At 42.2% G+C, this 27,049-nt stretch overlaps 1 protein-coding gene across 1 annotated transcript in view; it reads right to left on the reverse strand.

Annotated features, from left to right (window-relative positions):
- PITPNC1 (phosphatidylinositol transfer protein cytoplasmic 1) overlaps window positions 1-27,049 on the reverse strand; it is a 247,744-nt gene that overhangs the window by 139,932 nt on the left and 80,763 nt on the right. The window lies entirely within an intron of this gene.

Here is a 27,049-nt window from a genome sequence, read left to right on the forward strand (position 1 = left end):
CTGAAGGGGGGCATGAGAACAAGTCCCCTAGGCAACGCCACGATGAAATCAAATTTCATCGTGTTTTCTCAAAGAATATAGCAGATAAAACGAGAAACTCCTGTGTACACAGGAATTAAAACACTTTTTTTTACTGTGATAAAATACAGGACAAAATTTACCATTTTTCATTTAAATGGACAATTCAGTGGCAGTAAGTACATCCACAATGTACTGCAACCATCACCGCTGTCCACTCCTGAACTTTTTCATCATCTTTTAACTCTGTACCCATCAGACAACTCCCTGCCCCACCCCCTCTCACCCCCAGTGACCTCTAATGTACTTTCTGAATCGTCCTCATTTTGTTTTTTGATATACAATTCGATGGCTTTTAGTCTATTCCTAAGATTGTGCGACCATCACCCCTACCTAATTCCAGAACTTCTCCTTCCTCCTCCAAAAGATCCTCCACACCCATGAGCAGCCACACCCCACTTTCCTCTCCTCCCAGCCCTGGTACCCGCTAATCTGCTTTCTGTGTCTGGATGGGCTTGTTCACATATTGAATCCTTCAATATGTGGCCCACTTGTAACTACCTTCTTTCACTGAGGCTAATGGTTGTAAGATTCGCCCATGCTGTAGCGTGTATCAGTATTTCCTTCCCTTTATAAGCAAATAATATTCCTTGGCATGGCTACTCTACATTTTGTTCACTCGTTCATCAGTTGATAGACATTTGGGTGGGTGCCCCTTTTTGGCTGTTATGGATAAAGCTGCTATAAACCTCTGTGTGTGAGTCCGTGTGTGGACATAGTTTTCACTCTCTTGGGTGGATATGCAGGGGTGGAAGAGCAGGGTCGTAGGAAACTCTACGATGAAGTTATTGAGGAACTGCCACACTGTCCTCCATAGCAGCACACCATTTACATTCCCTCCAGAAATGTCTCATACTTTGATAGATTTAAGCCCTTGTAGAAACAAGAAAATCAAATGACTTCAACAATCAAGCATAAGCTATGGGAAAATTGTGGCCCTGGTTGTTCATGTCACCATATTTTACACTAGGACACATCCAATGGACAAAAATGGTGGCACCTAGGGCCTCCCTGGCGGTGCAAGGGGTTAAGCACAGCACTGTGAAGCTGTCTGCAACCTCTGCAGCATGAGTTCAATCCCTGGCCGGTCAGGGAGCAACCCACATGGCACAGCAGACCTCTCCTGATTCACCCGCTGCTCCCCTCAGCAGTGTATTTCAGTCAGTGTATTTCAGCAGTGTATTTCAGCAGTGTATTTCAGTCAGTCTGCCTGTTCTGCTCCCCACTCTGTCTCTGGTGGATCCTCTCACCCCCTGCACCTCTGGCTTACACCCCAGTTCTTGTATGCACAAATAAATAAATCTTTTAAAAAAATGGTGGCACCTCCCCAACCTGGGGGCATCATGTCATTATTCTCAGGGGACCATGGAGGGTTTAACTCAATGTCACAATGCAATCAGAAGTTAAGACAACATATCCAAATTTATGAACATCTGACACGGATGGGAAGTGCTCAAGGAGTCAGGAGCAGAGAAGTAGGGGCTCACTGGAGAATGGGGCTTAGCCTCCTGCACGTGGATGAGCACTAGCTGGGCAGGAAGGAAGGGGTAGGCCACAGCCTGCAAATAAATCCTGGACATTACTTGCTCACAGCGAAATGTTAGAAATAGTAATAAAAGTTGCAGCTTGGTATTAACTTCTCCAGGGTCAGCATGCTTCTAAAGCATTTGTACTTCTTTAATCCTCACAACAATCCTATGATGTAGGTGGCACTTTCATCCCTATTTTACAAATGAGAAAACTGGTGCACAGAAAGGCCACCTAGCTGGTGAACAGCAGAGCTGGGCTTTGTACCCCAGCTATAGAGCTCTAGGATCCACCGCGCCCTGGGTCTGGTATGAATCTCCTTGTCCACTTGCTTGGCATCCAGATGAACGCAATGGATTTATAAGGCAGGGTGAAAGCATCCTGGGAACTAAACTGCCTTTTCTCATGCTTGCATGTTGCCAAAGGTTTTAGGTTCATGTCAGGAGGAGACTTTTTTTTTTTTAAAGATTTATTTATTTATGCATACAAGAACGGGGTACAGGCCAGAGGTGCAGGGGATGAGAGGATTCACCAGAGACAGAGTGGGGAACAGAACAGGCAGACTGACTGAGGGGAACAGCGGGGAGATAGGAGAGGTCTGCTGTGCCATGTGGGTAGCTCCCTGGCCGGGGATCGAACTCGTGCTGTGGTGGCTGCCGATAGCCTCATAGGTTTTGTCTTAACCCCTTGCGCCACCAGGGAGGCCCAGGAGGGGACTTTTTTAAGAAGTGGGAGGCGGCAGTGCTAAAGAGAGCAAGGAGAGAGAGGTCGCAGGGGAAGGTCCCAATAGAACAAAATTAGAAGCCAAGCTGAGGTTTTCGGCCCTGCTCCTGGAAATCCTTCCTCCCACACAAATTCCACCCGCGGCAATTAAAGGAAGCCACCCACCCATCGAAGTCCTTGAGATTTTAAAATAAAAATTAAAATTAATGAGTCCATCTAATTTGGACTCACAAAATGCGTGGGTGAAAGAAATTCCTGCAGCTGACAGCTGATGTGACAGCTATTTCATGAAAAGGAATAGAACTTCCCTGCCTTTGGATTTGAATGTTTCCAAATGTGTTCTAAACCCTGATCTGAAACAATACGCAGGACAGCAGCTGAATATAGTTATGCTCTGGGAGAAAATCCCTTCCGCTTACCCAGCCAACCTGATGTGTAGGAAAACGGGATAGACTATCCGCTTCCTTCCACCCTTCCTGAGAGCGCAGCTGATCAAGGCAGCGGCCTCCATCCCTAGCTCACACACTCTTATCAGTCCCTCTGGCTCTGTGGAAGGTAAGCATCGCATATTCAAAGGCTTCATTAAGGAACTGCAATTAGCTGAGTCTAAGTGTTTTGTCATACACTGAAGTGCTACCTACCGCCCTTTCGCTCCCTCCCCTAGAAGAAATACAAACTCTAAGACCTCCATATACATCCCTAGTGATATTCTTCTTAATTGGGCTCTTCAGAAGGTGAACCAAGATCTCCTTTGTAGGAAACGAGTGAGGAAAAGGCCCTGGCAGTGCAAAAATCACATCTGTCCTGGTTTTTTCACCTCTTCAGCAAATCTCCTCCTTAGCCCCAGAGGAAGACATTTCCAGAACTGCTGAGAACCCCCAGAGGGGGAAGGCCCTTCTTCCTTCCTCCTCTTGGGCAGATGGTATTTGCATACTGACATATTGTAAATCTAGTCGCCCAGGTAACGGGCTCCAGTTAGCAACAGCGCAACGAAGGTCAGCCTGATTCCTTCTAAAATTAGAAATCAGACCAATCTGGTTTTTTTTTTTAACTGTTCCAGGTAGGCTGCCCAGTTGGATAACAAACTGAATTCTTAACGTGAATTTTCAGTCGAGAGACTTGGCACTGTTAAAGGTGGGCATTTCAACATGATAATTCCATAGGTTTTGACAGGTTGAGATTTGTGCTTTGCTGCTTCTGTAAAGAATCCCACCCTGAGTCCAGACTCTTAGTAATATCACCTTCAACCTCACATCTTCCTTGAACCTGATAGTCAACTCTCCTTATGGACGGCTAGTTCTAAGCCAAGCATTTCAGGCTTTTCAGAGTTTAGGTCTCCCCCACAGGCCTGAACCTATGGAGAAGCCCTCTCCTCAGAGTCAAACTAATTGGCAACTGGGTAAGACTGATCTTTTCCAGCCTCAGTCCATGCAGCTCTTTCCTCCCTGGAATTTGCTCACTTCTTTTCTTTCCCTGACCATGGAGGGGAGTTCTGGGATGGATTTCAAGGAATGCATAAATTGTTTATATTATGCGCCATTAGTTTCTCCAAAGGCTCATGTCCCCGCAATATGAGCGTCATAGACCATCTAATTACAGAATTTATCTACACCAGCACGTCTTACAATGATTTTAAGGAATGACAGTTTTACAGGATGTTAAATAATTGAGGGGAATGAGTTCCATGGTCAAATAAGTGTGGGAAATACTAGGTCAAGCCGAGTTAGACAAGTTTTTGGATGTGGGTCTGCTACGGGTCTTTGTGTTCTGACATGCACCCTGAGTCAGGTACTGATGGGGGGGTGGGTAGGGAGTGGAGTAGGGGGAGGGGTCTCAGCAGCCACTTCTTAGTGTCCCCTCAGAAAGCTGACAAGCACGGCTCGGTGATAGCTGTTCCCTTACTGTTTTTGAGCTGTTGCTTTTTTACTGTATACATTTTTAATGACAATTAGAAATTACAGAAAGTAGGCCTCCCTAATGGCACAAGAGGCTAAGCCTCAGCACTGTGAAGCTATCCACAGCCACTGCAGTATGAGTTCGATCCCAGGCTAGGGAGCTGAACACATGGCGCAGCAGACCTTTCCTGTCTCGCCCACTGCTCCCCCCAGCAGTGTATTTCAATCAATTCACCTGTTTGTTCCCAGCTGTCTCTGGTGAATCCTCTCACCTCCTGCACCTCTGGCCTATACCCCAATTCTTGTCTGCATAAATAAATAAATGGACTCTTAAAAAAAGAGAAATTACAGAATTGCACTTACTATATTAGTTGTGGTTGTTTTATATCATTTTATAGCTGTCTCCTGTTCTAGACTGAAACTTGATAGTGGGGTACATGCCTTAATGTTTTCGTATCCAGGCTGTCAAACTGGCTAGAGCTTAGTGTATGTTAAAGAATTGATGAATGAATGAATGAATGAATGATTGAATTTATCTTTCCCCATTAGATAACAAGCCCCTTCAGAATATAAACTACAGTTAAAATATTTTTGTATTCCCATAGCACCTAGGTAACAGAGTCCATAAATTTTTTTTCTTTAATTAATGGATTAGAGAATATTTATTGAATACCAATGAGTTCCTGGGCTCCAAGCACACGCACCTAGTAAAGTACAGTCTCTCTCATTAAGGAGCTTAGATTTTAGAAAGGGAAACAGACATACAAACAAAAACTGAAGATACACTATAAATACTCCACAAGGAAGCACAGGCTTCCTGGAACAAAGGATGGGACATTGGGTTCCGTGTGCTGGTGGGCGGTGGGAGGGGTCAGGATGGTGGTGTTGAGATTTGATGATGGGATCTGCCACCAGGGCCTGACCACCCAGATCCTCAACTGGCCACACTACGTCACATATTGAAGGGAAGCTGGTCAAGAGGCTGCTTTAGCTGAGCCAGTCCTCACATTAGTAGGAGCTTTGGCTGCAACCCGCACATGCGTCCTGGAAGCCCTGGTGAGTGGGTGCCCTATTTTTTTTTCAATTTTTTCAATTTTATTATATATATTTTTTACCTCATTTTTCACTTTTGCACAATGTATGCATTTTCATCTTGGTTATAGTCCCCATACAATTCCCACCCCCCTTATTTTGACCCTAATCCCTCCTCCCTTCCCCCCCCCCACTGTGTCTCTGATTTATAGTTGCTTGTTGATTTTGATTTTTACTTTATTATAATTAGTCTTTTTCCTGGTCCCTTATTTAGGTTTTCTAGATTCCTGCTATGAGTAAGACCATCCGGTATTTTTCTCTTTCTTTTTGGCTTATTTCGCTGAGCATGATCCCTTCCAGCTCCATCCATGTTGCTGCAAATTACATGGGTTTATCTTTTATGAATGCTGAGTAATATTCCATTATGTATATGTACCACATCTTCTTGATCCAGTCATCTATTTTTGGGCATTTGGGTTGTTTCCATAGCTTAGCTATTGTAAATAGTGCTGCTATAAACATAGGGGTGTAGGTGCCCTTTTAAATTAATGATTCTCTGTCCTTTGGGTAAATACCTAGGAGTGAAATTGCTGGGTTCCCTATTTTTTAAAACCTTCAGATTAAGGTTGAGAATCTCTAGGGTAAAGGGAAGCGTGGGCCCTGGAGCGCCCCCTAGAGGCAGATGGTTAGACTGATTCATGCAAGAGTCACATCTGTTTCCTCCAGGAGTTTGGCAGGCCATGTCATTGAATGAAGTTAATGGCTAAAATAAACATTCTTTCCTGGTAAATTAAACACACGAGCATATCCTTCATCTATACAAAGAAATATGCTTGCTCTCACATTTCTGTCTTAGTTTCCCGACAGGGGTACCAAGAAATAGACCACAGGGCAAGTATGCTTGGGGAGCAGGGAGAGAAAGTGGGGTCAGAGGGGAGACAGACAGGGGGAACATGAAGCTTGGAGAGCTCAGGCCCCATCTGCAGGAGGCAACAGTGGCCCCGCATGAGTGGGCACCTGCCCTATTTCCTATTTCTCTAGAAAAGCTGGAAATCTGATTTTATGTGAATGTCCTAACTTCTAAATGCTGGCTCAAATAAAAAAAAAAAATCTCACAACACACTGACTAAATATGAGAAATTTGTGGGCTACATTTAGCCTAGAAACTTCTGATTACATTTAACTCAGTTACAACAGAGAGAAAGAACAGAACAGAGGCCCAACCGGTATATTCAGAGCCAAGCTGTGAATGAGCTCCAGGACAATCATAGGAAGGGAGCAGACATGGACTGCTGTAAATGTTTTAGTATATCTTCATCTTCACAGACTTCTCCTATATCCTTCACCCTCTTAGGATGGACACTAGTCAGAAAGTACAGTTTAGAAAACAGAGTACAACTTGATAGCAATAACGAGTTAGTATCTATATTTACACTGCAAGAGGTAAGGACAATTTTAAATAAAAATTGTCCCATTTAATCCTGAGGATCACCCTTTGTGGCAGGCATTCTTTGTTGTAGGCAAAATCACCAATCTCAATTTTCGAATAAGAAAACTGAGGTTAGAGAGATAAAGAAAATTGTCAAAGGTCACACAGTATTTGGAGCAGTGTCAATCCACTTCCCACCTCAAGTCCTGAGCTGACATCACTGTCCAGCTTTCAGGCAGAAGTAGTGGTCAGCACAGGGACCTGGAGCGGGGAATGGACTTCCCACCCTGGCAGGCAGAGGACAGAGTCAGAAATTAAATTGCATACTCAGGAGAAGCTGAAGCAGAAATTTAAAGAAATATAAACGGTCCATAAACATATTCTGGTAAACCTTAGGCAACCAGTATCACTCCAAGACATGCAATGGGAAGACATGTAGAAAAAAATTTAATGCAAACTAACACATATCATCTGTCACATTAATACAAATTAAATGGACTAGCTGCTGTTGGTGAGGTGGAGGGAACAGAACAAGGTGGTTAAATCCTTTTGGAAGTTGATCGGCTACCATCTTTAAGAAGGTGATTTTGTTTATTAAAATTTAAGATGTTTGTATCATTTGACCTAGTTACTCTACCTAGGAATTTATCCTAGAGAAACTCTTTTGCAATTGTGCAAAGATTTATATGGTTGGGGTTATTCATGGCTGCATTATATGCAATAACAAAAAGCTGGAAAAACTCCAATTGCCCATCAATGGGACTGGTTAGATAAACCAAGGTTCATAGAAATAAGTGAAATACAATACAGCCATTAAATCACTAAATAGATCTCTTCTTGCCAAAATGGAACGATGCCCCAGATGCATAGGTAAGTGGGGAAAAAATGAGTAAGCTGCAGTAGAGATAGCAGTTTTGATAAAGTCACACATATGTGCTAGTATAGGAGGGGGGTGTGGGAATAAAAAAAAATGGTCAACTGTTAAATGGTGAATTCTGGGAAATGTATTTCTATAAGGTTTAAAATTTTTATAAGGAGTGTGTATTTTTCTTTTTTTAATTAAAAAAGTACTTGGTAGATTTTTTTTTTTTAATTGAGGTAACATCGGTTTACAAAGCTGTATGTGATGCAGAGTACGGGTTCACACCTCTGCAGATGTCTGTTATCACACCACACCCACCAGCAAGGCACGCATAGTCCTCCAGGGGCATGTATTTTCAAGTAAAGAAATAAGCCGGAAATGGTGACCCTATGCTGAATTTCAAGGCAGGATTCCAAATCCTGGGGAGGAGGAAACACAGAATGAGGAAGGAGGCAGGCAATCTACGGACATGGACGGCTGTCCATAGGTTGTGCACTGCACAAGGGCACCATCCTGTTGAGTTGTGCAGGGCTTGGGACATTAGACAGGGAACTCAGACAGGCAACCAAACCTTAGTATCTAAACAAGGCAAGAGGGTTGTTATCAGAAAGAAGTCTGGAGAGAAGAAGAGGGTATACATCTCATCTCTGGACACCTCAGGACACAGCAGTCAGTGGCAAGGCAGTATCTGGGTGTCCGGAAAGTGGTCAATACAGTAGACAGGGCAACCTAATTGTGGCTCTGTTTTCCAGATCTGCCAATGGGTGAAAGGAATTAAGTGACCAGATTAGTCTGAGATCCGGTACAGAAGGAAGCAGAGTCCCTTTTTGCTCTCCATGCAATGACCTAGGCTGCCGGTCCTGTTTTCTCTTCAGCAACCTGTTCTCTCTGCTTGACCTTGAGTTACAACACATCCAGACTGGCGATAGATAATGACAGAAGCCAGCGAGCAATCCCAAACAGGTGGAACCTCTATCTTTTTGAAATGATTTCTAAACCTCTGCCTAAAGTGAGCAGATTGTATACTTAGACTTGTTGAAATAAATCAGTCTTCAATCTGAGTGGACTGTGTTCTAGAATTTCCTTTGCAGGCTGAAGTGTGTTAAAACTCCAAATACATTTTTTCATTGAAATAACATCATCAGGTCAGCCTGGAGACGACTAAATGACCCATAATTAGCCTAAATAAAAGCCCAACCACCATTTTGAATAATGCATCTTAGGAAATGCACTGAGGTTCGGCAGGGTGTGAGGAAATGAAGAACTTAATTCTTTTTCTGTCCCCAAATATGTCCCCAAAGCGTGTTTTGCTAAGGATGTAAACAGATGTTATACTTTAAAGCATTTTTGTTGTGGTGGTTTTGTCCAGAGAGTTCAATAGTCCAATAACTCTGGGAGAAACTGAATTGAAACAAGTTGAACAGGTTTAATTTTAATGTCAATTTTTTTAATGATGGTAAAATACACATAACATACAATGTACCGTTTTAACCATGCTAAGTGTCCAACTGAGTGTCATCAAGACCGTCACCAGGTTATGCAACCACCCCCAGGAGGCATTCTCACTCCAAACAGCAAGTCCCATCCCCACGGAAATGCTAAATCCTCACCCCCACTCCCTTGGCAACTACCATTCTCCCTCTGTCTCTGTGAGTCTGCCTGTCCTGTGAGTGGAATCATACACTATTTGTCCGGTTGCGTCTTTTGTGAGGATACCTAAGTTTCTGGCTGGCTTGAATGTTAAAATGGGAAAGACAGAGAGGGGGAGAAGCAGATGTTTCTGAGAGGTTGAGAAATCAGGAGACAACTAGATCAAGGTGACAAGGTGACAAGGACATTACTAACCATTACTGGTGTGGGGCCAGGGAAAAGCACTCCAGACTGGAGTTCTGCATGGAAAACGAGAGCCTCCCTCAAGCTGGCACAGTCATGGAATAACAGGAATGGTCAACAGTGCCAAGGGCACCCGGCCATGCCAGGGAGGAAGGTAGGCTAAGAAGAGAAGGCTCATTTGTTTGGTTCCCCTATAGTCTACAGGTAAGTGAGACCATCTGATATTTATCTTTTCCTTCTGTCTTATTTCACTTAGCTTCATCCCTTCCAGCTCCATCCACACAGATCTGAGGCACACAGCAGGGGAGGCAGAGGGATAGGGGTCAGAACAGGGGAGGGAGGAGCACAAGGGACTGTGGTGATGGATCACGGGTGCTCTGGAGGTGTGAGAACTACCGGGACTGCACCCAAGGAGAAAATCAACTATTGTACAAAAATTAACAATGATGTAAAAAAATAAATTAATAAATTTAATTTAAAAAAAAAAAAAAAGAAGAGAAGGATGAGCCAGAGAAAAAGACCCCAGAAGCACCACTTGGCTCTGGTCTCCCAGCCTCAATTCAGGCTACTCAGTAAAAGGTATGTGTTAGTAATCATTGTCAGTCCGACACAATATTGATTGAAAATAGAAATTTAGGGCCTCCCCGGTGGCGCAGGTGGTTAAGTGCAGCGCTGTGAGGCTGTCCGCAGCCTCTGCAGTGCTGGTTCGATCCCCACCAGCCTCGGAACAACCCATATGGCGAGTGGGCCTCTCCTGCCTCGCCCGCTGCTCCCCTCAGCAGTGTATTTAAAAAAGAAAAAAAAGAAAATAGAAATTTTAGTTTGGGGGAATTTTATGGGGACTACACCTGAGAAGAGAAAGCATATATTGTACAAAAAGGAAGAATGATGTAAATATATATATTTATAAAATAAAATAAAAATAAAGTGCTTTATATTTAAACAAGTAGAAATTTTAAAATATACAATTCAGAAAAAAGTACTAGTAGCATCCTGAGCTTGGCATTAGTTGTAAGGAGGGGGACATACAGGGGGAAGAGGAGGGAAGAGACAAATTACTGCCCCAAGTACTGACAATCTTGACCTTGATGATCAGAGAAAGCAAAGTCTGGGGATGCTTTGGTAAAACCTAAAGGTAACAAGAATTAAAAACAGGATGTGAGTGTTCAAATCACTGGAGAAGTCACGGCGCATCTAGCAAACAGCAGACGCCCAAGGAAAGGGAAACTATAAAAATGAACTAAGATGATAGATTGTATTATTGGTCATAAGGATAAATATAAGTTATGCTTCCATATTCAAAGGAAAAAACTTTCATATTGGGTAGAAAATAAAACCCTGGGGCATTTTGTTTGTAAGAGACAGGATGAAAACACAGAAATGATGACAATGAAAGGATGAGCAAAGAGTTAGCAGACAAGAACCAGAGAAAAGTTGTGATTTTTTTTTTTATTCACAAAAATAAAGGCTACCCTTTCTTTTTATGTGCTCATGGAGCACTTATAAAAAATTATCACATAATAGACAACAATAAAAACCAAAAGAAACTCCAAATAACCGTATAAGGCTCACTGTCAACTCTGCCCTCCCCGCAAAAACCCACTAAAATGATCTGACATCTCAACCAAAATCCCAACACTCGGAAATTTAAGACCTTTTTTTTATACACGTTTGGTCATAGCCAAAAGGAAATTCAAAAGAAAATAAGAATGGGAACATTGTGTCTTAAATTTTAGGTGATATAGGCAAAGAGCTATCAGAGGCAATAAACAGATGGAAGCGTGACTATTAGGTGGCTCCTAGCTTGACAGCAACCCCAAATCCAAATTCTGATGCCATGTAAACGTCATATGTGCATAGAAGCATACACACATTCTGGGGGTGTGTATATTAAGTGTAGTTATCTCGGGGTTTTTGGAACTTCTATTTTCTTCTGCATTTCCTAAGCAGCCCCAAGAGCATGTAGTACTTTTATAATCACAACAAGATTAAACAAAAGCACAACAGAACATAATTTACAATCATAGGAGGGTAGGAAAGAAACAAAACACCATCTTGCCAAAATAATCAAGGGAATTAAAATGTTCTCCTTTGCGTTGCCTTTTAAGCTCTAGCCTGGCGGTGGCTAGTAAGGTCTTTTTTTTTACTATGTTTCAGCATAGTTCTACCCACAGATGGGTGCCCGGAGGGCAGGCATGGTCTAGTCTAGCTGACAACCTTAAACCAGAGAATTGTCTATATTTTAGAGTAAAATCAAGCATTCAGACATGGGTCAGCATGGCCAGCATGGTGACTGTTGCTATGTTTTAAGGTTAACATTCTCATATAACAACATTGGTGTGACAGACTGAGGGTGGAAAATTCGAAGTGCTGAAGACAATTTCCTTTTTGGTTGTTGGCTGCTGTTTTGGGGTTTTGCTATTTAAAAACAAATAAGTGGGAAATAATATAAATGGCATGTTAAACATCACTAGTGGATCCCAGACAACAATACAAATCTACATGCAAAAGCAGAATGCTTAGTAATTATGTAATTACGAAAGTATAAATGCACATTTCTTCTCCTTTCTTAACCAATTTAAAAGCCAACAGTACAAAACAATCTGTATGTAACTGTAATGTGAGGTCTATACCACATAGGAATGTGGTGTATTTGACAATAATATCACAAAGGAGATGAGTTCAAGCAAAGTTGTGTTACAGAAAGGTATAAGAAGGTACCAAGTAGTAACTCACATCCACAGACAGAAATGAAGAGTCAGAAACTGCATACAAGAAGGTTAATATGGGCCTCCTGGTGGCGCAAGGGGTTAAGCACTACACTATGAAGCAGCCCGCAGCCTCTGCAGCACCAGTCTGCCAGGGAGCAACCCACATGGTGCAGCAGACCTCTCCTGTCTCGCCTGCTGCTCCCCTCAGCAGTATATTTCAGTCAGCCTGCCTGTTCTGTTCCCCACTCTGTCTCTGGTGAATCCTCTCACCCTCCCGCACCTCTGGCCTGTACCCCAGTTCTTGTATGCATAAATAAATAAATCTTTAAAAAAAAAAAGGTTAATATAACAAATTATATAGAGTAGCCCCCCAGGAGAGCAGCCTTCCCCTATCTGCAGGGATATGTTCCAATACCCTCCTGGATGCCAGAAACCACAGATAGTACTAAACACTATATATTCTGTGTTTTTCCCTCATACACACATATCTATGACAAAGTTTATAATTTAAGCAAAGTAAGAGATTAACAATAACAACTGATAATAAAATAGAATAATGATAACACTTTACTACAACAGAAGCTCTGAGAATGAGCTCTCTATTAAAATATTTTATTATACTATTTTTGAACCACAGTTGACCACAGGTTACCGAAACCATCAAAAGTGAAACCTGCTAAGAAGGCTACTGTATAAGCTCTCCTTCCTTCTCTCAGCTTCTTTTAGAGACTTAAAATTATAGACCTTCCAGGAAATCACCACAATGACCAACACAGATGGAAAGAGGCAAGACACTCATTATAGTTTTTATGTCTTTTAGGAGACACAGAGTTGTTCCTTTGGCCACAGATGTGATTCTACAGGAAAGGTGATGACGTAGAGATGAGGGGGATGGACATCATTCAAACAGGAACGCCCCACATGTTATCACAGCAAAACTGGGAGAGCCTATAATCTTAGCCAACATGTAGTTGGCGTTGTAGTAAACAAACAAGGGGAAGATTCTTGTCAAGAAAATTAATGTTCCTGTTGAGTATATTAAGCCCTCTACGAGCTGAGATATACTGTGGCATCCAGTGAGCTCTCGCTGGCCCTTGACAATCTTGGGGGTAAGGGAGGTGCCATATCCATATCTCTGGCAGGTCTTAAAAAAAAAAAAAAAAAAAAAAAAAAGAGGGCCTCGCTGGTGGCGCAAGGGATTAAGCACCGCACTATGAAGCTATCCGCAGCCTCTGCAGCACAAGTTCACTCCCTGGCCAGCCAGGGAGCTACCCACATGGCGCAGCAGACCTCTCCTGTCTCGCCTGCTACTCCCCTCAGCAGTGTGCTTCGGTCGACCTACCTGTTCTGTGGCCCACTCTGTCTCTGTTGAATCCTCTCACCCCCCCCTCCATGCCTCTGGCCTATACCCCAGCTCTTGTATGCATAAATAAATAAATCTTTAAAAAAAAAAAAGAGTCAAGAGAGCTTCCTGAAACGTGTCAAAGAAAATAATTAGAATAAAAAGGAAGCCAAGGGGGAAGGTACTTGGGTTCTGCTGAAGTTCCAGCCTGCTTCACCCAGAGAACACTTTGAGAAAACCAATGTAGAGGAACATGAGCTGCTAGAAACTATTTCCTACAGATTCATGGCATGGTAGGTGTGGAAAAGAAAAAAGAATTCTGGACTATAAAAAAAGACTTAAAATTATATAAAGTAATAATTATAACAACATATGTTAGATTTGTAACAGATGTAATATTCATAGCATTATAGTACAAAAAGAGGGAATAGGAATAGATCTCTACAGGACTAAAGTTTCTGTAACTGGAATTAAGTGAGTATAAATGTGAAATAGATTCAGACCAAATATGATATGGTAAACCCTAGTGTACCGACTCAGAAAACAGCTTTTTCAAAACTGAAAAATATTAATTAAAAGGCTACACTAGAAAGCAGTAAAACGAGAACAGAGGAGAAAAAAAAGAGAAAAGTTATAGAAAATAAAAAGTAAAATGGCAGATATTAAATGATTGCTGATTAAGAAATCCAATCAAAAAGCCAAGATCATCAGACTTGACAAAAATAAATCAAGATCTAACTATATGCTGTCTACAGGAGACATTTTAGATTCAAAGTTATGCATACGGCCTCCCCAGTGGCGCAGCAGGTTGAACGCAGCACTGTGAGGCTTTCCGCAGCCTCTGCAGCCTCTACAGCATGGGTTCGATTCCCGGCCAGCCAGAGAGATTCCCACATGGCGCGGCAGATCTCTCCTGTCGCACCCACTGCTCCCCTCAAAAGTGTATTTTGGTTGTTTGCCAGTTCTGCTCCCTGCTCTGTCTCTGGTGAATCCTCTCACCCTTCCATGCCTCTGGCCTGTACCCCAGCTCTTGTATAAAAATAAATAAATCTTTAAAAAAAAAACCCAAAGATATGCATAGGTTGAAAGTAAAGATAGGAGGGAAAATCACGTAAACAGTAACCATAAAAAAAGCTGGAGTGGCTATACTAATATCAGACAAAGTAGACTTTAAAACAAACCAAAAAATGTTATCAGAGATAAGAGAGATATTTTATAAAAGTATTAAACTATCAGGAAGATGGAAGATGCAACAATCATAAACATGTACGCACCTATCAGAACCCTATAATACATAAAGCCAAAATGGACAGAATTGATAAAAGAAATAGACCATTAAACTATGATAGCTGGAGACTTCAATACCCATACTTTCAACAATGGCTAGAACAACTAGGCAGATGATCCCAAAGGAAATAGAAGACATGGACACTATAAACCAACCAGATGTAATAAGTCTATAGAATACTCCATCTAACAGGAGAATATATATACTCTTTTCAGTGCCCATGGAACCGTGCACTGGTTTATCCAGGATAAACCATACGTTAGAACATGTTACAATACATTTCAATCCATTCAAAATGGTTGAATTCATACAAAGCATGTTCTCTGACAACAATGGAGAGAAATTAAAGATTTGAGAGATTCAAAAATATGTTGAAATTAAACAATTTAAATAAATAACCAATGAGTCAAAGAAATCATAAAGGAAATTAGAAGTATTTTTTAGATGAATGAAAGTGAAGACACAACATATCAAGACTTATGGGATACAGCTAAATCAGTGCCAATAGAGAAGTGTTTAGCTATAAATGAATTTCTTTAAAAAGATCTCAAATTAATAACCTAAACTTCCACTTGAAGACACTAGAAAAATAGCAAACTAAATCTAAAAAAGTAAGAAATCAATAAAACCAAAAGAATGTGTTTTGAAAGACCAAAATCAACAAATCTTTAGCTAAATTGGTCAAGGAAAAAAGAAAGATGACTCAAAATACAAATGAAAGCCTTCCTTTGTTAAAATAAGTTTTCCAGGTCTTCCCTCTGCCCCAGAGAAGAATGGATTCTAGAGAGACTTTAGCCATGTCCTTACAGCTTTTCCACAAAAGATCAAAAACTTGTCTTCAATAGTTTTGCACATGTGGTTGCCTGTTCCTAGAATAGCAAAAAAGCAAAGCCTCAGTGTCTTTTTAGCTGCTTTAGATAAGACCCGTTATGCACCTACCTGAGAAAAAGGGCAGATCTGAGTATATTTTTGTGTTTTCTTTATACAGTGTTGTTGTGTTTTCATTTGCTCTAGACTTCAAGGCAGACACAAAAGAAAATGAAACCAACTTTTGTTCATATAGTGGTGAAATAATCCTATTCCTGAGGATGTTCTACAGACTCCTGGAAAGCTGGAGAATATACAAACTTCAAAGAAGTCTCCCACAGTGTAAATGTGGTCCTTCATTTCTCTTCAAGACAGAAGGAGCCACCAGTATTCTACTGCCAACTCTGAGAATCAGTCCCCCTTTTTTTTAAGATTTATTTATTTATGATTACAAGAACTAGGGTACAGGCCAGAGGTGTGGGTGGTGTGAAGATTCACCAGAGACAGAGTGGGGAACAGAACAGGCAGATAGACTGAAGCACACTACTGAGTGGAGCAGTGGGCCAGTCAGGAGAGGTCTGCTGCACCATGTGGGTAGCTCCCTGGCCGGGGATCAAACTTGTACTGCAAAGGCTGTGGACAGCTTCACAGCACTGCGCTCAACCCCTTGAGCCACCAGGGAGGCCTACTCCACTATCTTGCTAAACTTTACTACACTTGTTTGTGAGATAAAGTGTTTCTCGTTTGTGAGATGAAGTGAGATGAAGTGTTTCGGTGTCAAGTTTTCTCCCAGTCCTACCAACTTTTCACCCACTTCTGTAAGTGGAAAATGTGTGAATTAGGATCCTTGATGCCTCCCTACCCCCATCACATCCTGTCAAGTGATTTCTCAGTAACTGTCCTCTTCACTGACTTCTCTCCATGCCACAGCTGCTGCCCTGCTCCAGGAAACAACCACTTAATAGCTGGTTGTTTATAATAGCTGGTCCCTATAATAGCTTCTAAAAGAGTGTCCAAATCCACTCTTGTCCTCTGCTCCCTTTTCCTTACTGCAAGTTTGTTTTTATTACTTTCTCTGACAAATCCCTTCTTCAGCTGCTCTTGGAATAAGGGCTTGGTCTTCTTCACAGCCTACGATGGATGACATGTCTGGGTGTCTCCCCCTCCAGCTCCTGCAAGTGCCTCAGACACATTGATCTATTCTCTAACTCCTAGGATCCCCTGTACTTATGGTTCTCTCCACCCCTTTCCTTTGCATAGTCAACATCATCCTATGAATCTCACTCAAATTTCCCCTGTAGCCTTCAGGAGTACCACAGAACACTAGATTCAGTCTCCCTGTTCAGATCCTCTCAGTAACACCTAGTACTTTTCTCCATAAGAAAAGATAGGTGAGGCCAAGAATGACAATTGCACAGCTACCCAGGGCAAGCATCCATTTACTGCCAACAGCCTAAATGCCTCTTCAACACAGTGTTCCAAGTGTTATAGAGCAGCCCCGATATTAAACGGGTTCCTGGCTGTGGGTCCTCACCCGCGCGCTTTAAAGGGACTTATGAATACTCTACTACAGACACACACAAAAGGGTTAATAAAAGGTTTATTTACAAGAGAAAAGGAAATAAGGAAAATGTACAACTCAGGGAGAAAATAGAGAAATAAAGTCTTTAATGCGTCCTACCCGATCCAACGACCTGGAAACCCAAAGTCACTCTCAGAGCTGGCCGGACGCAGCGAGCTGGTGGAGAGCCAAAAATGGGGGATCCCAAAGCCCACGTGTCTGCCTTTTGTATCCACCTGGCTGCTGAACCCCACCCTCAGGTCCCAGCCACCTTCCCTTGGGTGGTGATGGGATTTGGAGTTCCCAGTGTCTTTGGCTTTGACCTGGGGTGGGGGTGGAGTCCACAAAGCCTATATGGAATTGACATCCTTTTCCCCCTAACACAAGCAGCCACCATAGATTGATCAGGCTGATGGTTTTATGTGGTTCTGCATTTGTACTTGGGCCAACCTATTCCTTAAATCTTCAAGATCCTAAATTTTCTATCCTCCTTAAGTAGCTTGTATTGTTACTCTCCAAAACTGCTTTCATACATTGAAACCAAATTTGCATTACAATTTAAATCCATTTCCTGGAAATGACTGTGCTTCACTAAAAATCCAGGGAGCAGAGAACGGTCTAGTGACCTTAAAAGGAAGTAAATCCTAAAACACAGATTATGACTGTATGAATGCAAAAGGAGAAAAGCACTAAGGGACGATTCATAAGCCGATGGCGCAATTCTGGTGATAGGATTGTTTACTTAATCACACAACTTTCTCGTTGGTCCATATCATAGTCTCAGTGCGTGGAACACTGCGGCACATCTAATACACTTCAATTACAACACGGGAGGCTGATGATTACCGAACAAATATATTACGTATCAAAGACTGTCTAACAGCTTTTTGAACACTAGCTCGTGTACTTCTCATTAATCACTCTAGGAGGTAGTTGCAATTATGACCACCCCTATTGCACAGATGAGGAGACCCAGAAACAGGCAAAGTAGAAGATCAAAATGAAGGTATTTTTGGGCATGCTAGGATTCGGAAAATTTACCTCCCATATTTTTTTATGTGGGAGTTCCAAGAGGGTATACCCATATTCTAGAGACTGCAAAATAAAGGACAAAAGAGAACCAAAAAAGAGGAAGATGAGAAATTCAGTCAAATGCTGAGCCAAAGTGTGGGTTCCTATGAGCTGAGCACTCGTGGGCAACTGTGACCTATTTGCTATCTGCAAATCACAGCAGAGCATTCCTTGACTATCTAGAGTATAGCCCGTATCATGAGGCAGGCCCAGGGACGCCTAGGTCGCTGTTGACCTGATTACATGACTACCTCCATGGTGGTCTTGGATAACTCTGCCCGAGATAATATCGAATACTTTGTTGATGCAAATGTCTCTTGATGTATGATCACGATGTCCCCTTCTCTGTTCCTCCTAAAACTTTGTCCTCCTTTGCTCTCCCCCACCCCCTACCACCGGGACCTTATTCCTCATACCAGTGTTGCATGATCAGCTTTTACTAGCCTGTGTGCTTTCAATAAATGGCACAAGAACTTCTGCTCCAGTAGCAGAGTCATGCCTTGCAAACCTGCTCCAAGACTGTTGTGTCCCTCATCACATTCTTGCAGCAAAGCAGCAACAAAGTCCCTGTTGCAACACAAAATCAATGAAAAGGTGAGTGGATAGTTGCTGATCAGATTTTTCATCATCTGATCACTAGATGATGAAAGCAAGTTCTATTTTGTCCTTATGAAAAAGAAATATAAGTAGGAATGCCAGGAAAACAAAAAGCTGTAGGTGATGATACATAAGGAAAAAGAATTTCTTTGAATGCTGTTGCATGAACTATTATCTTTTAGGTGCTCTAAAGATTGTGATGAGTCTACAAAGAAGATAATGGAACTCCAGCACCTGGGCCTGCAGAGAGCAATGTTTACATAGCAATAAGCACATGAATAACTGGTCATTGGTGTTCAATTTTTAGAAACCCAAAGACATTAGGATTTGAAAATGTAATGGAAAATGTAATGAAATGTAACTGCTAAGAGCTTTTTAATTGAGATATAATTCAGTGACCATAAAATTCATCCCTTTAAGGAATAAACACACTGTGTTTTAGTATATACACAAGGCTGTGTGGGAGAAAATGTTTGTAACATGATAGTGAAGATTAATATCTGTAATATATAATGAGTTCTTAAAGTCAATGAAAAACATAAACAACGTAATAGAAAGCAGTGAGCATAGACATAGCATAGAGCATAGCACAGAGACAGCAAGTCTCTGATGAGACTATATACACATGAATGATAAAATAAGATGTTTGACTTCACTAGGGATTAAGGAAATATCAGTTAAAATAACTCCAAGATTTTTCAGTCAACAGATTAGCAAAAATTAAAAAGAAATATCAAATATGTGCTCTATGCAGTATTGGAGAAAGTATGGAAAATCAGACCATTCACTGTTCGTCTGACTATAAAGTGGTATGACTTTTGCAAAATCAAGATGGCAATGTCAGTCAGAACTGACGATGTGCTTATTTTGGATTAGCAACTCCATTTTAGGAATCTGTTCTGAGAAAATACACACATGTACAAATATATAAACAAACAATCAAAGGAACTATAGAGACAGATTTCTCTTACTGGTAGAAAAAAATGGAAACTTCCTAAATGTCCATCATTAAGGGAACAGTCACATTTTTGTTTATTTGTTGAAGGAGCTGCTGCTAGAAGAATGTGGTAGATACAAGTGTATCCACACAGAGATTGCCATTATAAATAGTTTTAAAAGTGAGCTTAAAAAAAAAAAAAGTGAGTTTATAATGACGTGTCTTGTGTGAACATCTAGGTTAAAAAAAATAACCCAGACAGAAGACATTCTAAAATAACCTAGGCAGAAGTCATTCTGCTTACTTTCCGTAGCACTAACTCTCTTCAATCTTGTGTATGAGTCCGGGTTAGATGACTCCAGAAGTTTGGCAAAGGAGACCATTTTTTTCTAGGGCTAACTGCACAGCGCTCTCAGGAGGGTTCACCCACAGGGGCTTCAGGGATGCTCTCTGTAAGTCTCAACAAAGTGGAAGTTTTTTTTGTTTTTTTTTCAAAGATTTGTTTTTATTTGTTTATGCATACAAGAACTGGGGTGTAGGCCAGAGGTGCAGAGGAGCAGGTTCAGAGGACTCACCAGAGACAGAGTGGGGAGCATGACAGGGGAATTTACTGAAATACACTGCTGAGGGGAGCAGCTGGCCAGTCAGGAGAGGTCTGCTACACCATCTCGGTCAGTAGCTGGTAGTAGCTTGATAGTGCTGAGACTTTAACCCCTGAGCCACCAGGGAGGCCCCAAGGCTACAGGCTTGACCCTGGCATAGGCCAGTTCTTTGAGTGAGTTTGCCCAGAAGTAGAGGCCAAGAAAAGAACTCAGGTACAGCAACTGATTTGGGTGTTAAAGAGAACAGGAAAGGGAGATAGGAAAACAAAGATAGTCAGAAATTACTGGCTTCACGTCAATTAATACTCTAGGCAAAAGAGCTGAATCCCCCTGGCACAACCTGCAAAATTCATGTAGACACAGCCCTGAGATTTATCTACCCCAAACCTCCACTCTATTATGTTTACTTCTTTTATTGTCTTTTCTGCTTTAATCACTATCAGAAATTACTTGTTCATTTATAGATTTACTTGCTTACCTACTGTTTCAACCACTGAGGATTTGAGGATAGAGACCTTATCACTCTGCCCCAATCACTACTGTTACCCAGGCATCTGGCGTATGGATAATCAATAAATAGTTGAACGATTAAATTACCTCCATTCTAGAAAAACCCAAAGCCCAGGGGCATCGCATAGGCTCTGAAAAGTCCTTTATTGTACAACCTAGTAAGTAACTTTATTTACCCCAGGCAGCATTTCCCAAATTTATTTGACCACAGAACCCTTTCATCCTGGAAATTAATTTTCCCCAGGAACAAAGTTGGAAAAATGCTAGAGATTCCAAAGCCAACAAGATTGGGAATAATTTTAGTGAGTGTTCCATGATTAATAAACTGTTGAATGTACTGTAATTATTCAGTAGATTGAGGAGGTTAAGTGCCACTCACTGAGAAATGGAAAGTATTCACAATACATGCAAGTCAAGTCATTATGCTGTACACCTTGAACTCACACAGTGTTTAGGTCTATTATATCTCAACACAACTGGATAAATAAATCCGCATCTGCCTTCCAAAAATCCCCAGGAGAAATGGAAAATCTCTCACGTGGTTACCAAGGGCTGGCCTAATTCTAAGAGGTAGCCAGGCAAGTACAATGTTACTACTTCATGCTCTGATAAAGTCGAGGCAAATTTTGATCTATTACAAACAATAGGAATTGCTACAAATCAAATCCATCCCAAGAGAGGCACCGTTCTGGAGTGCAGGGGTTTTGTTCACTGAGAAAGCTATAAAAGTTCTATCAGAATACTATTCACGGACTCCCTGAAAGACACAGTGCTATCAAGCTCTCTCCAGCCACTGCAGCATGAGTTCGATGCCCAACCAGGGTGTTAACCTTAATGGTGCAACAGACCTCTCCTGACTCGCCTGCTGCTCCCCTCAGCAGTGTATTTCAGTCAGTCTGCCTGTTCTGTTCCCCACTCTGTCTCTGGTGAATCCGCTCACCCCCTGCTCCTCTGGCCTGTACCCCAGCTCTTGTATGCATAAATAAATCTTTTTTAAAAAAAGAATACTATTTATTACTTGGAAAGATATGAAAGGTATTATTTAGAGGAAAAAGGCAGTGTATGAGGACATGTACTTCATGCGACCCCTTTCAACAACACATATGCACAAGCTCCCCCAGGAATGTCAGCTCCATGTGGACAGGGGTGTTTTATATTTTATTCACATTATATTTCCAGGGAGTGGCACAAGACCAGCATTCAATAAACACTTGTTGACTGCAGAAACAAAGATTTGCATAGGAAGAAAGGTTTATAGATGTGGTATATATGCAAATATATTCAGCACTGATGGGTATCAGGTTTGTGGGTATTTTCTGGTGGATCTGTATTTTTCTCCTGCAAGGAAGATGCATTGCTTTTGTATGTGGAAGGCTTGTCTTGCACAATGACAGCTAGGGTTGCTGCCACTACACCTTTCTCCATCTTCCATGCCCTGTTCTAATAGGTCAAGGTCAAACCGTCCCTCTCCTATCTCTTCACGCATCTGGGGCATCAGGCAAACTAAAAGCAGCAACTTCCATTGCTAAATTTTAATCACGCCACTGCAATAGCACTATTTCCACACACTTATTAGAGGAGGCTATTTAGAAAAGCTGTATGTCATTTGGTTGCTTCTTAACTTATGGAGCACAGAACCTGAAAGCTGGAAAGGAAAATTAAACCAGGTCTTTTCGAAGATGGCAGATTTGTTTCTGAGACTTGAGATGGAAGATACAGCAGCTGGGGCCATTCGTCCTTCCGGTGATGGATTAAGAATATTTAAAATTTGCAGTTACTACCCCAGCCCCTCTAGCTCCCAGACCTGGGGTGCTCTGCCATTTGCTCAGCCCTGTAACGGGCTCTTTTGAGACATGCAGTTTTCCACCTTGTGAATACGGAGATCCTAGTCAGGAAGCAGGGTGCTTTCTTGCTCCCACACAACCCTAAGTCCAACACTTAGACCTTACACAGTAGCCATACAGAGTGATCATTGAATCCGCTGTTGGATTCTCCACTTAACAAAAGGATTCCAAAAATGATTGTTAAAAAATTAATTGGAAAACTGGCGATATGTACTAAAACTGAACATCTACAGAGCCTATAGCCCAAGAATTCAACTCCTAAGAATTCAACCAACAAAAATTCATATGGATCGTCACCAAAAGACACATAACAGACTCCTGAACAGCACTATTTGCAACAGATATTCAAATGCCCACAGATGAGGAGAATAAATAAAGTGTGGCCTTTTCATACCCGGGAACACTATACAGCAATGATATTGACCAAACACACAAAATGTGGGCACAATTTCCGTGCTGAGTTCAATGAGCCTGATACACAAGACCACATACCACATGATCCCATTTCGTTAAGTTCCAAGGGCGTGAAAGGGGGGGTTAGAGACTGGATAGTGGTTCTCCTGGGGGTAGTGTGAGGACAGGAATGAGGGGTAAGGAGGGGTTGGGGGTTTTCTGAGGCTTGGGTAACATTCTGTTTCCTGATCTGACAGTGTTGGTTATTGTTTGAGTTTCCATAGCAAATTGCGACAAACTTGGTTGCTTAACACAACAGGAATTTATTCCTTCTCAGTTCTGGAAGCCAGAAGTCAGAAGTCAAGGTGTCCCAGGGACATGTCCCTCTGAAGGCTCTAGGGGATGATCTGTTCCTTGCCTCTCCTGGTTTCTGAGGCTCCGGCTGTTCAGTGGCCACACCTCTCCCTTCCTGGCTCGACTTCATTGGGCCTTCACCTCCATGTCTGTGTTTTCTGACACATCAGGACACTTGCCATTGGATTTAGGGCCCCCTGCCCAGGTAAGCCAGGACCATCTCATCTCAGGAACCTTAAACTGAATTGTATCTCCAAAGACCACCTTCCAAATAAGATGATATTCTCAGGCTCTGGGGGGGTATATTTTGGGGAGGGGGCATTATTCAACCCACTGCTGTTACCTGGGTGTGAAATTTTACCCAGCAATGCATACACTTTTTCCAACTGTGTGCTATAGACCCACAAAGAGCTTTTTAAAAGTTAGCTTACTAAAGAAAAATTTTAAAAAAAGCAAAGAAAAGCAAAATCCGAAAAAAGTTAACTTACAACTTTTCAGAAATATGTATTCTCATCTTGCACACATAAAACAAAGACGACCCCAATTCCTGGCACTGCATTGGCTACAATGCCAGCAGTGCTTCCCTTCCTGCAAAATCTCATCCTACTTCTGATTTTAGCAGAATGTATAGGAACCTCACACAACTTACTCGTATGATTTTAAGTGGCTTCACCCTCACCCTCCAGTACCCAAAGTGGTGAAATCCTTTAACAAATTACAAGCCAGAGACCAGAGAGTCTGGACTCTCTGATGCCAGCTTGGAGAATGTCAGGCTGTAATTTTAGACAGATGTGAGTGAACTTGGGGATTCCTAGCGTGGACTTGGGTGCCTCCAACCCCAGATGGCAGGAAGAGAGCCGGTGCTCCTAGCCCAGATGACCCAGAAAATGTTTCTTAATGAATCACCCCATGTGACTCACGCTGGCTCCCAACATCTGGCAGATCTGGGTTACATCACTCATGGTCGTCAGTGTCCTTCGGGTTCCTGGGAACGCGCTGCCCAGAGTTAAGTGCACCAGCTGCAGCCACTGGCTGCATTCACACGGCTCTCTGCGTCATCCTGCCGGCCACACGCTAAGGGGCTGGCTCCGGCTCTCCGTTCCAGAGGCTGACCCGGCCGCCCCCCAGGAGGTCCTCTCACTTTCCCATGGACCTAAGAAGCCTCCATGAAAGTAAAATTCCCTGCCTGGAGGTGTCCAGGGCTGGGCTACATTCTCTGGTTCTCTACACTAATAGCCCTTGGCCCCATAATTCAATCGCATTAGCTGTGTTAATCTGAAAAGGGAAAAAAGAAAGACAAAAATGCTAGGTATTCACATTCCTTGAATAGGATCAGAGGAGGGGAGGAATAAGCACACACTTTGAAAGAATTTTCAGGGAGAAATATTGACTTTAACTGCTCTTTGGCACAAGGGGGATGGTGCAAGGAGGTGACGATTTTCATAGAGATGGACACTCTGAGGCTCTGTTATGTTCTCTCCATCACTTAAACAGTTCCCAACACATTCTAACTGTCTTCCTGGCAGGACAATCCTATTTTCTTAATAGCTCACAGATCTCTAGAGATCTTCATTTTGGATCCTCTTGTTTACTGATCAGAAATGCCCTGAGGCTGCTTCTGGAGCACCAGGACCCCCAGCAGTGCCCAAGGGGGGCTCCCTTATCCACCAGCCCCTTATCGCTGCAGCATGAGCTACCCACACTTACAGGCCCACAAGCCTCCCTCACTCCCCATTGAGCCCACCTGCTCATTCAAAGTCATGGCATGTTAGAGCTAGAAGGAACTTTTTTTGCTTTACATTTTAGGAAAAAGGAAAGGAAGAAAGATGCCTGGACAGACACAAGCAGGCAGTTCTGGGTCTAGAGATGCCTAGGAGGAATATTTTAAAATGCATCATTGATTTCACTCTTTAACTAATGTGCCAATTCATATTCTAATGTTAAAGACAAGATTTAAACAATTAAACAAACAAATAGCTGCAGCCTGAAACAAGTTAAGTAATTTATCACCCCTGGTTAGATAAAGACATGCACAAGAGTGCAGCTAGGTCTCCTTGTTCTTGGATTGGAAATGACACCATGCAGCCTCATTCATTTTAAAGAATAAAAAAGCCTTTTGAAAGTCTTTAATATTTGGGCTGAGATTTACAAATTTGCAGATGTATTCTTTAAAAATAACCAAAAAGAAGACAGAAAGATCAGGAGGGAGGAACTTTTCATTTATAATCAGTTACTGACCTGGGTGCTTTGGAACCCAGAGGACACTCACATGAGACTTTCAAATATCCCCAAGACCAGGCCAGGCCTCAACCAATGAAATCAGAGTCTTGGAGGTGAGTTTCAATATCAATAAGCAACCAGGTGATGCCAATGTGCAGCCAACCTGGAGCGCCATTCATTTCCTCAAGTTTAGGGTAAAATAGCTACATAGTCATGCAAACTAGTTTTCACAAGAAGAAAAGGGAGGCGATGGTGAAGAGGTTAAGGGCAGCATTGTGAAGCTGTCCACAGCCACTGCAGCATGAGTTCGATCCCCGGCCAGGGAGCTACGCACATGGAGCAGCAGACCTCTCCTGTCTCGCCCGCTGCTCCCCTCAGCAGTGTATTTCAGTAGATCCTCCTATTCCCCACTCTGTCTCTGGTGAGTCCTTTCACACACATCCCGCACCTCTGGCCTGTACCCCAGTTCTTGTATGCATAAATAAATAAATCTTATGTGATCTGATCTTTACTTTCTTAACTTCTCTGCACTCTGGTGAGCTAATCAGATGTAGGGTCGAGCTGAGACATTCCACACTGGTGATCTCTGCTGAGGACAGGACTCCCTTGTCCCACCAAGCCTATGACCAGGGGCAAGCGACTAATTGCAGGAGTGGGCCCAGGGAACAGAGCAAGCAGTCAGGTCCTGTACTCTTAGGGTAGACATGGGTTCTCATGATACTTCTCTCTTTTATTGTCTTTAGAATTTTATCGCGGTAACATTGGTTTATAACACTGTATGTGATTCAGGGTACTTTTCTATTTTCAAAAAGGAGTCCACTACCTTATGATTCACCAAATCCACTTCCAGGAAGAAATAGTTGTACACCGTGTTCATAGCAGCACTGTTCATATTAGTATTCACAATAGTCAAAAAGTAGAAGCAATTCATGCATTGACAGATGGAGGGATAAATAGAATACAGTCTATCCATACAATGGAATAGTATTTGGCTTGGAAAAAGGAAGGGCATGTTGACATTTGCTAGAACATGGATAAACCTTGGGGAAAGCACAACTATTGTAAGACACCACTGATAAGAAGAACTTAAAATAATCAAATTTATGAGACAGGTGGTTGCTAGGGGCTAGGGAGAAGGGAAAATGAAGAGCTATTATTTAAGGAATACAGTTTCAATTTTACAAGATGAAATACTTCTGTGGATGGACAGTGGTGATGGTAGAAAACCAATGTACTTATTGCCACTGGACTACATCCTCTTCTAGTATGTCAAATAGGCTGTGTCCCTCAGCTCTGGACAATCCCTTGTTCGATGCTAGAAAGGGGATTCCTATGTGAGTGAAAGCTAGATCTAGGGAAGAGTGATGCTTTAGACTACTACAAACTCTAGGATTCTGGGATTCTAGGTGGAAGAGAAGATAAGAGACAAGCAG

Source organism: Talpa occidentalis, unplaced genomic scaffold (genome assembly GCF_014898055.3).
Source record: "Talpa occidentalis isolate TD23 unplaced genomic scaffold, MPIMG_talOcc4v2.1 talOcc4.7, whole genome shotgun sequence".
Taxonomy (NCBI): domain Eukaryota; kingdom Metazoa; phylum Chordata; class Mammalia; order Eulipotyphla; family Talpidae; genus Talpa; species Talpa occidentalis.